Below are 12,261 nucleotides of genomic sequence, written 5' to 3' on the forward strand. Positions count from 1 at the left end.
TATTTGTTTCAGCTGCATTCGTACACATTACATTCCTAGACTTCCAGTGCGGGAAACCCCGTTATTTCATCCTCAGTTATCATTTAATCATAATTGGTTATTTGTTATTATTTTTCGTTTCAAGGCAACGCATACCACAAATTTCGTTTTACTATAAATGGAGAACAGACTACATTATTAACCTCTTACGGATTATTATAAACGCCCTATTATTATTATTAACTATGAGCTTATATTAGTCCCTTTTTAAATAGATTATAAATATTTTAGGGGCTATTTTTTCGTTATCTGAAAAAATATTTTTCGTTATCTGATAATGAAGATAATCGATTCCTGAAACACAACCTCCGTTATACATCTCGATCCACTTTTGAGACTTGTCAAACATAAAATATATTCTTCCCACAGAGAACAGACGCGTGGAGGTTGCTTAATATCCAATTATTTGGTGTCTGATATTGTAAGGTGTTTCAACTTAACCCGCCAAACTTGATAAGAATTTTGACATTTGAAATCAGGGACGAAATTTTTTACCAGTATCTGTTATAAAATGTCACAATTGGCCAAAATGAAGTAAATGCAGAAGCGCATATTAAGATTTTTTTTCTCTGACCTCTCATCATTTTACATTAGAATTTCGCTGGTTTTACCAATGTTTGGTTCTTTGCAATAAGATATGTTTGCCAAAACATGTACTTCACTTTATTTAATTTTCTCCTGGAACCCTTTGTTGTATCAATTTTCGAACTATCAACTAATTGTACCATATGAACTAGCTTCTAAGATTTGCTTTTTTTCTTTCTTTATCTCATATAGATTGTGAACGTTCAGTGTTTACTCAATACTTGGCCTAAAGGGAACTTGCTGCTTATTTTCCCCGAAAATTACCGTCCAATTTTGCACATTATCATTCAAAATTGGATGTGTTATTGCACGATACGATCCAAACTGCCTTCAAAGAAGGTATAGGATATCCTTCAATGAGATAATTCGTTGGTGGAGGAGGGTCCGCAGTAGTGCCAATTGACGGAAATTCATGGTGGCCAAGGGTATTTTTTTGATAGAAAAAAATAAGATCAAATATTCAAACATTTTTCAATTCTATGGGAGGGGGGACTGCCCCCGCCCTCTGTTTTTACTTTCCTGGGGTACCGTTATGTAGCCATACACAATATATTTATATAAGTATAATAGAGTTGGCTATTGACAATTTTCGCCAAAATCTCTAAGTGCTAAAGCTACTTTGTTCTTGTGTTTGATAGCTGCATTGCAGTGACGGCTAGAATACAAAAAGAAACTGAACAATTTCTAAATTGAAAAGTAATAGTCAGCTGGAAGCCACTTTGTTGTATGTTCAAGAGCATTCTCGATAAAACATGAAGAAACTGGACCTTTTATAAAAACTCTTTATATACTGATTAATACGGGTAATGGCTAGGAAATTATATGTATCAGATTCGGGAATTAGTTTTTCTATCAGGTTGTCTGGGGATAGACACACATAGTTCAAGAAATTTACTTGAAATACACCTGCGCAACGGGGGAAGGGGTGTTCCCTAATCTGACCCGGGAAGATTACGGCCTGAGTGTAATTAATTTTAACCCTCCACCACTCTCAAGAGGGCTGGTATTGTATGTACCTATGACATGGAAAAGCACTTGACTGATAAGATATAATTGGTAAATCATTAAGAGGATGATTCTAAAGTGCTCAGTACACTTTTGAGGCATAGCTTACCATTCTTCGGTACTTTGTATATCACGGTTCAATATGGTACAAAGTCGTCCGTCCACTAGCCCAATTATTACTAAATTAACCTGGTAATTGCAATAGACTGCGCGAGTTATTATTAACGTTTGATTTTATACCATAATATAAATTCATTTTAATATACTACGGACGCAAGGGAAGGGGTAAGTTCAGTTAAACTTAAAACATGCCATTTACATGGTAAATGTGGAAAATTATGGACTACATTGCATTTTTTTAAGATTTCGTGAAGGACCTTGCAAATGTGCCTGATTTGATTCTACCTGATTTAATATTTGTGCTGTTGGCATATCCCAAATCATACTTTCAATGAAAATTAGATCTTTTCTTATGTGACTGCAACTTATAATTAAATTAGCACAGAGCTTTTATTGCAAATACATTTCAAACCATATTTGATTATAGTTATACAAGGTAAAACTCATTTTTTAACCCAAGCATTAAATATTGTTGGTCTTGATATAAGGAACTGATTTATGGACACTGCTATAGATAGTGTATCGCCGTCTTTGCTAAGTGGTTGGCGCGCTGGTTTGAGAAGTCTTTGTCCAAGGGGAACGGGTTCGGTCCCCAGGCGTAGCCAGTTATTTTATTTGGGACGGGAATCAGTGGCGTAACTCTGTAAGTTCAGCCAGAGTCGACCCGGCTCTAAATGGGTACCTGGAGAACTCGGGGGAAGGTAAGCAGGAAGGGGGTGTGAAAGCACAGGATTGTTGCCTCTCCCCCCCCCATTGCACTTCCTGGCTGAAAGGTCACGAAATGGAGATCAGAAGCGCCGGTCTGGACTTTAAAGGTCTAGTGCCGCCTTACTTACTTACTCTTACTAGTGTATCGCCATTTACGATACCAATGTTTCTAGAAATTCGGGTTCAAATATTTAAAGCATAGCTTTACATAAGCGATTTGCTAACAGGTAAGCGTAGCTCTCAGACAGCAACTTCGCATTAAATAGATTCATTTGTTTGTTGCTTGATGTTGCCCCATAAATTGTCGATCTCATTTCTTTTTTTTCATCCAGAGTTTAAATTTGTATATAATTATACATATTCGTATATTATTGTATAGTTTATTTTGTCAACAGAATCGCAAAAACGCCGTAGTCTGATTGTATTTTGCCTTATTCTTCTTAAGCTGTTTTTATTTTCTTTTATTTTGTATCTCATTTATTTTAGTTCCGAAGCTATCGTAAGTGCTTGATTTCATGTTTTTGACCATATCTCATTATGAAAATATAAGGTGTGAGGAATCCCGTGGACAACGATAAAAAAGGAAGGAATTCTCTTTTGTCTTAGAAGAGATTTTTTTGTACGCAAAGCCATCACCACATTCTGGCACGTATTTGTGAATTGGGGGGAGGGGGCTTCATGCCTGGCCTTATAATATCAAGGTTCTTATAAATTTGCTGTATATTTCATGCAATTATCCTTTTTACTAGTTAAATAATACTTTATCCTAAGAAATATTCATACGCAACAATTAAGTTAAGTCCAAATTATGAATTGAATAAAGCAAGTCCTATTTATAGGATGGTTTTAAGGTTTTAAATTTACGCGTCAAGATCTATTCTTCCTACGGAGGAGGCTTTAATCCTAACACGTGTTTTATGAGGAAAAATGCCAACTTTCCAGGAGAAGGAAAAAAGTGATTGGGTATAACTGTTTGTCACATTTTTTTTCCCATCTTTGCTGAATTTAAAGGTTATTATTATTTGTTTTTATGGATCTTTTTTTCAGAAACATCATAATGAATATGAATATCAACCTATAAACTTCCCAAAAATTGTGTGAAAACTCATTGGATCGGAGAAATCGGACTGCATTTTTGAATTATGCGTGAAAACTGCCGAACTTATACTAAACAATTATTTATTTTAATTTGAAAATTCACAATTTTTGAAAAAGCTTTTAAAAATTGTGAGTAATGGGAACATTCAGATGTATCTACGAGTTTGGCTCAAAATTTTATTTATAAAACCAAAGTTATTTTGGCAAAAGTATTTTAAGGCACAAGCCAAAATAAAAAGAAACACAAAGAAAAAGAATTAATTGTATATAATCAATATAATGATACTGATTGTAAATAATGGATGAAAAAAATTACACTTTTCGTTAACATGCCAATTTATAAGCGAATGAAATAAAATAAAATAAAGCAATTTTCTAAGGAATTTCATGGAAAATATACAAGTATTTTTCAGCTTAAAACAAACATGCGGTTTATTCCGGCTGAGGATATTTTTTAAAACTTTTTTTTTTTTTTTTTTTTTTTTTTTTTTTTTTTTTTGTATTACTTTTTTTTTGCTTGTATTACTTGTATTATTATTTTTTGCTTGTATTACTCGGTGGAGCTTAAAAAATTGCATACTGAAGAAACATTGGCTAAACTTGCCAAAATATGATAAACGAGGTATGCACGGTAAGACCTTGCTATATTTTCTTGTTTTATAAAATACCGTGTCTACAAATAGAGAAATAAAATAAAATCTAGTGAATATTGTAAATAACATAATTTCCGTCACCAACGGACGTCATTGCCGGTGGTGCCGAGGAAACATGTACCCTTAAATTTGCTTTATTCTTGCCTTAGATAATGAAATTAAAACACGTGGAAGATTAAGTAGTTGGATAAAAAGAAAATATCTCAACTTTGGTAAAAGGAGAACACGAAAATAAAAAAAAATCTAAATAGATGATCCAAATCTTGGCTATTCTTACATAATCGGATAAAAAGCAGAGATTATCTAAGATATATTTAAGAGCAACCAATCAAGAAAAAAATATACTTTTAAGAAATAGTAATGCGAAAATACGTGTCTACTTAAATTCATGGAGATTATTATCTTGGTGGTTTATTCCTTTTTGAAATAATTTCGTATGGCATTTTCTGTCTTCTTTATATACCTTGTCTATTCAGCCTCATTTTATTATTTTCTTTTTTTCCTTTTCTTTCTTCTTCCTCAACTTTTGAATATTTATTTTCTTAAAGAAAATTTGCAACTTTAATTTGTATTATAAATAATTGGCAATTTGCGACTCTGTTGTTTTGTGGTATTATTTTCGGGAAATGCATATTTGTTTTGTTCTTTATCTGTGTATTCTGTTACGTATTGTATTTTCTTTTTGGTTCAATATTTCATTTCCTGCCAAACGCGAACTATGACAGATTGTATTATACTGTAAGAAATAAATATGAGATTGTTTCTATGTTGCTTTAATACAAACACATCACGTTTGATGAGGGTTGCAATTGTCCAGGCAATATAGAAACTAATTTTGATACAGGGAGAGGTAGTGGGGTTTACCGCAAGTGGAAAAGGTATATTGTGTGGAAAATATACGAAACAAAATGAACTAAAAATATTTATTTATTTTGCTAAAGAGGGGGGGGGGGGGTTCGAAAGCCCTTCTCCTTCGGGTGTGCATGCTATGGGTTGAAGAAAGACAAATTACTTGAGAAATTGTCAGAAAACCACGACGATTAAAGCTAAAGTCGCGTCTTCATTTGGCTTTTTTTTTCTCTACAAAATGATCAAACTTATTTTCAACCGTTCAAAGAAGCTGCGATACAGTGATTTCGCTTTTTTGAGTGATTTCACATATAACTTCTAACAGAAAATCAGTTGAAAATCACAAATTCTACATATTCCGTCAACGATTGTGTGACTTCAAATTTATTCACTGTTTAGAAAATTAGATTAGAGTCTGATATGCAAATTCTAGGATCCCCTTTCCAAAAGAAGTCAGAGAGCAAAAAAGACTTCCTGGTTTAATTTCTGTGAATGATGTTGTTTTAGCTGTAGTTGTATTTTTGATCTTTGCTTCATTTTTATTATTTTGAATATGTAGTTGTTCTGTATGTAAACACGTAGTGACTTTGATTTAGTGAGTAACCATCCCAACATTGAAGAGATCATAATCCTAACCGAGTCATTCAGAATTGAATTTAATCAAGTCGATTAATTTCAAGAAGATGAATATTTGAGATTCACTTTTCTTAAGTCTGGGAAAGAAAATATTATTATTAAGTGCCTTTTATTACAGAATAGTTTAATAGGCTTATAAGTAAAAATGAAACTTGCAAGTTTCTCTATTTAAGAAACAACTTATGACGAAATTTGTGTTTTACAGTTTCATATTACTTTTTGCACTAGTTTAAAATGTTGTTTTAATTCTTTGTTTGGTTTGAGCCATTTAAAACTAATCAATACGTTTCCACGAATCATTAATGGCAAATTTAATTCTTTGTTTGGTTTGAGCCATTTAAAACTAATCAATACAGGACGCTAAACAGTAGCATCCTAGACAAAATTTCTTTTATATTTCAAAGAAAGCAGTTGAGCTAGGGGAATAAAACTCGCAGATACCTATGGACGTTGATATTTGAGTTGATTGCTGAAGGTTCCACTGGCTCCAGGCAGCGGTCTTGGGGCACATTCCCTCCCAGGAGGTGGAGAATTGCACTTATTACAGGGGCGAAAAATACAGATGGGGGATTCAAATTTTTATTGGTTCCCACTCTACTCCCAAAATATTAACTCAGTATCCGCCTCTGCCTGGCTCTGCTACTTCCTTTAAAATTGTCTGACAATTAAAATGGTATTAAATTATTCTATTCTACAAGAAAATACTGGTAATCCACCATTTTTTCCCTTACCTTTTCATTAATGGAGGGGATTTGCTGCATCAGGACCTGTAGTCGTAAAAGACAGACATTTTAAAATCTCGAGATTTTTTTTTTTTTTATTTGCATAAATTGATACTCGTCTGGACTTGCCACAAAAATTCCCATAACTCTACTTATGCTAAGGAGCCGTAAAGTACAAAGTTATTTTAATTAATATGAAGTCAAGCTGTTTGTAAGTAAAGAGAGACCTGTTCCAGTAGTAACAGAAATCTAAAAACTACATATTTAAGAATTATACAGACCAGAAGGTCTCCGAGCACATGGAGAGTCAGGACAAGCATTATTGCGTGATGTGTTTTCTGTGAGTGGTGCAAGCTGAAAATGCAGCGTTCGTTAGATCAGATTTACGCGACTAAATTTTGTGTGAAACTCGGTAAATCTGCGACACAGACGTTTGAAATGATCAAGCAGGCTTACCCAGATGTTGCTTCAGCAAGAAGTGGAGTGTTTCGGTGGCGCCAAGCCTTTTTGGAGGCCGGGAAGAGGTCGCCGATGCAGAACGTGCTGGAAGACCTCCGACTTCGAAAAAAACCGACAATGTGACTCGTGTGCGCAAAGTTTTGAACCCAGACTATCGACTAAGTATTCGTTTAATTGCCCAAATGTTAAATTTACCAAAATCTGTCTTTCATGACATTGTGACGGTACATTTGAACATGCACGAGGTATGCGCGAAGATGGTCCCAAAACTGCTCAATGACGACCAAAAATTATGGCGAGTAGAAGTGTGCCAAGAAAATTTGAACATGTTTGAAAGAGACCCCCAATTTTTGCATAACGTAATCACAGGTGTCTACTGGATCTTTGAGTATGATCCCGAGACAAAGAGGCAATCTTTCGAGTGGCACACGTCGGCGTCTCCTCGCCCCCCCACCCCAAAAAAGGCAAAAATGAGCAAATCCAAAGTGAAAACGATGCTCATTGTCTTTTTTGACGTCAAAGGGATCGTCCACCATAAATTTGTTCGTCCTGGACAAATCACCAACGCCAAGTTTTATGTGGAAGGGCTCAAGAGACTCAAACAAAGGGTCAATCGGGTCCGACAAGACGTCGCAGACGACTGGAAGTTGCACCGCAACAACGCTCCGGCTCACACCGCCTTCTCTGTGAACATCTACATGACTAGGGCTGGAATCCCAACGATTGCGCAGCCGCCCTACATCCTATATGTGGCCCCCGGGACTTTTTTTTTGTTTCTTCGCCTGAAAAGACTGATGAAAGGGAAGTATTTTGAGGCGACAGAGGGGATCCAAGCACCATGCACCGCGGTTCCTAAGGCTATTCCGGAGAATCCATGCCGTGACGCCTTCAATTCTTGGAAATCGCGCTGGCAAAGCTGCATTGACGCAAAAGGAGCCTATTTTAAAAGTTTTCAAAGAATTGCAACGATTGGCTCAATAAATGTTTTTAAATCGACTCAGTCCTATTACTTTCTGAACAAACCCTGTAAGTCCAGCATAACTGAGAAATATAGGACACGATTATCAAGGTCACATCTTAAGATCATAAGAAATTTCGCTTCTTTTCCCCAAAAACGGGTCGAGTGATTGCATAGTTTGTTTGCATAGAATGACCGATCAAGCGCTCTTAGAATATTAGGACGGATTTCATATACTGACATAAAAGATTCTAGTGCTATGTGTTATCAATATCACATTCAAAATCAAGAAAGAGATCGCTCCAAAGTAAATTATCACTTTGTTGCACGTAGGAGCAGTATTGGCCAAAACAAAGTAGTAAAAAACTAGCTGATAGCCAGTCGACTCAATCAATCAAGAAGCTATATACCCTGCCTCCCAGTTTCAGAAGGCACAGAGTCGCGTCGAGGTGAACTTACCTTTAAATTGATATGCAGTCTATAGATAATACAGAAAAATTATAGATATTACAATTTTTATTTAAGTTTATTCATTTGGAGCTCTGTTATATTTCCGCACCAATATTTAAGTGAGTCTCTCCTTCGGGGAGGGGTGCCTTAAGTCTAAGATGGTGCGTTTTCAGGCCAATATTTTCTGACATGCCATGGAAGGTCCTTCAAACCCATAACGACGGAGGGGAGGGGAAAAATAAGTCCAGACCTATAGTCATGGTTAAAAATGCATTTGGACTGTTTACAACATCTGTTATTTTGAAAATATTTTTTATATACATAATTGTATTCCCAAACACATTCATTGACGTGCCTGCAAAGAGGCGGGAGGGATATCTTGTATCGATCAGAGTTCTGGAAAATAGGTATGACGTTTACAAAATTGAAAAGTTATTAAAGAAAATGACTGAGGAATTAGTTCAGACCAAAGCTCTAACCTTATATGGACTGCTTAGTTGCAGTGTTAGGGTACGCCAAAACCTAGAAGATTCACCAGCTATCAAATTTTCAGTCATATCAAACCGGTATTCGTAACTACGGTAGCTAATATTGGTCTTGATACCTAGCTAACTTTTTAATGGTGTGAAGTAACGGATAAAAGATCCAAGTGCGAGTGAAGTTTGGGAAGCTGGTGCATGGAAATGGGAGTAATGATGGAAGAAGTTTGCTCTTCCTTGTTAAGGGATGAAGGCTGGGATAAATCATCATGTATAAATACAAGGATGGACTCCATCTTTGTTGCAATTAATTTCATTTACAGTCCAGTATTTTCTAACTATGTCTTTTAAATTCCTCATTTCGTGCATATGCTATATTACGATAGCGTTTCAAAAGTAGATACCACATTCATTCGGAGCACTGTATATATCTGTATCATATATGCACGCAGGTTCAAGCCAGGGGCGAGAGGTTAAAGGATTCTACGTGAAAGAAATTAGTAAGCAACAATTTTACTGAGAAGTAAGACTGAAGTCTTAGAGAAAGGTCCACCGTACCACCACTGCCCTTCTCCCCATGCTAGGAGGTATAACAGTTCGATGAAGCCCATACTTAACTAGAAGCCTTTTTGAATAAGGCATGATATTGTTTTTCCCTTGCATGACAAAAAGTCTATCATATATTCACGCGGGTTCAAGCCAGGGGATCGAAAGAACGAAATTTGTAATTTCTTTCTAGGTGAAAGAAATTTGTAAGCAACAGTTTTACTGAAAAGTAAGATTGAAGTCTTATAGAAGGGTCCACCCTACCGCCACCCAGGGTTGCTAACTTTTCTGATCCATGAATATGTCCGCTGAACATCCAAAAATGTATAATTTTTAGCCAAATTATGTACATATTTGGTCTATGATATGTCCATCTTGAAATACCAATAACTTGTCGTTTGTTTCAGACTTGTGCTATTGACCAAAAGACGCTTTGTAACCCTCTTTCAAAGCGGCCACTTAAAATAAAATATAATAAAAAAAAATCATGTAATTCATCCATACACATTGAATTTGGGTGAAAGCACTAAACTCATAAAAACATGTACACAGTAAAAACTACTTGTGGGAGTTTAAGACTCATGTTCCAACAAGGATTCCGCTTGACAGGTATGGTCGGCATGAGGGTCAGCAATTTCACTTCCATTGGTAGCTTTTTGCCAATCAGAGTACTTCTTGTGTATTTCATAATGTACAATCCGGGAATCAAGTGACATTCCAGAATGCCAGATATCAATTACTTTTGATTCTTAAAAGGGGTACTAGAACTCAATTTACAATCGAATGAGCTCTTGTCTAAGTTTCTACGACAACTCCTTCTATATTAAGTGCTTTGGTTATGAGCAAATTTTAATGATTGATGCATTGGGCCAACATTGCTCTTTACTTCAGCAGTGGTATTGTGCTGCCTATGATTTCTGGTCGTTTTCAGTTTTACTTATTATAAGGACATATACCAGCTGAATTTATTTCTGGATTTTTACATGTTCTTTGACTATTTTATGAATATTGTAAACAATATGGCTATTTTATAATTTCGATGAGATCCGTTTGGGGGAAAGAGGGCTTCGTGAGGGGAAGGGGATAGTTACCCTCCTATCACTTTATTCTTAAAAGAGAACTAGAACTTTCAATTTCAAACCAAATGAGTCTATTCTAAAGTTTACACAACCACCCTTTCAATAAAAACGTTATATGCCCCGGGGCATAACTAACAACCCTTATCACCACCACAGTCCCTGGAGGTTGTGTCTAATCCAAAGACTTTGTTTTATGATCTTATGTTTTTTTTTTTACAAATTGCTATCTCAAAATTTCTATTGGATGCATTTGGGGAAAAGAGGGGATGGCTAGTTGCCCTCCGTCTCTGATCAATTATGACTCTTAAAAAGGGCACTAGAGTTTCTGATTTCCAATCCAATGAGCAATATCCATTATTTTGACCTTTCAATTATTTTGAACAAATGGCAATATCAAATTTTTGATTGAATGTGTTTGGGGAAATGATCGGAGGGGGGGGGGTGGCTGGTTGCCCTCAAATCACGTTTGGTTAGTAAAATGGGCGCTAGAACTTTTAATTTCCAACCGAATGAGCTCCTTTCGAGGTTTTCTTTGACGACTCCTTCTAAACGAATTGTCTTGGTCAGACAAAAAAAAAAAGAACAATAATACATTTTGACCATATTGCTCTTTCGTTAAAAATTTTCAAATTGACAGAATTTAGCCTGAGTGAATGTTTTAAATTCCAGACCATCAAAAATCCTAACTTTTCTTTTTGTTAACTTTTCATTTTCAGCTGCTAACACTCGATAAATACATACATTTTTTTGCCTGACTATCGGAAGCCAGAAGCGAGTATTAACGAAAAAGATGCCTGCTCGCCTATTATCTTGACTGTAACGTAAAAGCTTGGAAAAATAAAATCATTTATAGATGAAAGAGTTCAAATTTGTAAAGAATTTTAAGAATATTTGCAGATAATTGTCTTTGGGAAAGAGCAAGAAATTCCGAAGAATACAGTATAAAATGTAAAAAATTAGTAGAAAGCAAGTAGTTAAGCAGATTTGCTGTTAGATAAGCAGTTTTACCACTACTTTGGTGACATTTCCTTTTACAAAAATTTGCAAAATGTATCCCTTTTACGTCCCAGATCTCTAAAATATGTCCGTTATTTGCCCTATTATTGTAATAAGACAAAGCCAGGTTCAAGCCGGGGGGAGGGGTTAAAGGGTTTTACGTGAGAGAAATTTATAAGCAACAATTTTACTGATAAGCAAGATCGAAGTCTTAAGGAAGGGTTCACCCTACCGCCACCGCCCGCCTTCCCCTGTTAGCAGGTATAACAGTTCGACATAGCCAATTTATAACTGGAAGTTCTTATGAATAAGGCATGATATTGTTTTTTCCCTTTCATGACTAAAAGTCCATCATATACACACGCGGGTTCAAGGGTTTTACGTGAAAGAAATTTGTAAGCAACAATTTTACTGATAAGTAAGATCGAAGTCTTAAAAAAGGGTTCACCCTACCACCAACACTCCTCTCCCCCTGTTAGCAGGTATAACAGTTCGACCTAGCCAACTGTAAGTGTTTATAAATAAGGCATGATATTGTTTTTCCCTTCCATGAAAATCAGTCCATCATATATTCACACGGGTTCAAGCCAGGGGGAGGGGTTAAAGGGTTTTACGTGAAAGAAATTTGTAAGCAACAATTTTACTGATAAGTAAGACCGAAGTCTTTAATAAGGGTTCACCCTACCACCAACGTTCCTCTCCCCCTGTTAGCAGGTATTACAGTTCGACCTAGCCAACTGTAAGTGTTTATAAATAAGGCATGATATTGTTTTTTCCCTTACATGACAAAAAAGTCCATCATATATACACACGGGTTCAAGCCAGGGGGAGGGGTTAAAGGGTTTTACGTGAAAAAAATTTGTAAGCAACAATTTTGCA

Source organism: Artemia sp. Qi Xiang Cuo, chromosome 7, assembly GCF_049724085.1.
Source record: "Artemia sp. Qi Xiang Cuo chromosome 7, ASM4972408v1, whole genome shotgun sequence".
Lineage (NCBI taxonomy): Eukaryota > Metazoa > Arthropoda > Branchiopoda > Anostraca > Artemiidae > Artemia > Artemia sp. Qi Xiang Cuo.